Below are 1068 nucleotides of genomic sequence, written 5' to 3'. Positions count from 1 at the left end.
AAATTAATTTCAGCAGATTATATATGCCGGAATCGAGAAATTAAACTAGGTAGCGAAATATTTAAGATTGATTTGATATCAGTAGAGTTAGGGAGTTTTGATGTAATAGTTGGCATGGACTGGCTGAAGGAGATGAAATCAGAGATCATATGTTACAAAAATGCAATTCGCATTGTACGAGAAGAAGGAGAACCCTTAATGGTGTCGGAGAAAAGGGCAACACGAAGATACATCTTATTAGTAATTTGAAGGCACAAAAACTAATAAGAAAAGGTTGCTATGCTGTTCTAGCACACGTCGAGAAAGTACAAACTGAAGAAAAGAGCATCAATGATGTTCCCGTCGCAAAAGAATTTCCCGATGTATTTCCAAAAGAATTACCGGGACTACCTCTACATCGATCTGTTGAATTTCAAATAGATCTTGTACCAGGAGCTGCACCAATAGCTCGTGCTCCTTACAGACTCGCACCCAGCGAGATGAAAGAACTGGAAATCCAACTGCAAGAACTATTAGAACGTGGTTTCATTCGACCAAGCACATCACCATGGGGAGCTCCTGTTTTGTTTGTCAAGAAGAAGGATGGTACATTTAGGTTGTGTATTGACTACAGAGAGTTGAATAAACTTACCATCAAAAACCGTTATTCACTGCCGAGAATTGACGACTTATTTGATCAACTACAAGGCTCGTCGGTTTATTCGAAAATCGATTTAAGTTCTGGATATCATCAAATGCGAGTAAAGGAGGATGATATTCCAAAAACTGCTTTTAGGACGCGTTATGGTCATTACGAGTTTATGGTTATGCCGTTTGGATTGACTAACGCACCAGCTGTGTTCATGGACCTTATGAACCGAGTGTGTGGGCCATATGTTAACAAGTTTGTCATTGTTTTCATCGATGACATACTTATTTACTCAAAGAATGATCAAGAGCACGAAGAACATTTGAGAAAAGTGCTAGAAGTATTGAGGAAAGAAAAACTGTACGCTAAGTTTTCAAAGTGTGCATTTTGGTTGGAAGAAGTTCAATTCCTCGGTCACATAGTGAACAAAGAAGGTATCC

This window comes from Rutidosis leptorrhynchoides, chromosome 4 (genome assembly GCF_046630445.1).
Source record: "Rutidosis leptorrhynchoides isolate AG116_Rl617_1_P2 chromosome 4, CSIRO_AGI_Rlap_v1, whole genome shotgun sequence".
NCBI lineage: Eukaryota > Viridiplantae > Streptophyta > Magnoliopsida > Asterales > Asteraceae > Rutidosis > Rutidosis leptorrhynchoides.
This window is presented reverse-complemented; position numbering follows the sequence as displayed.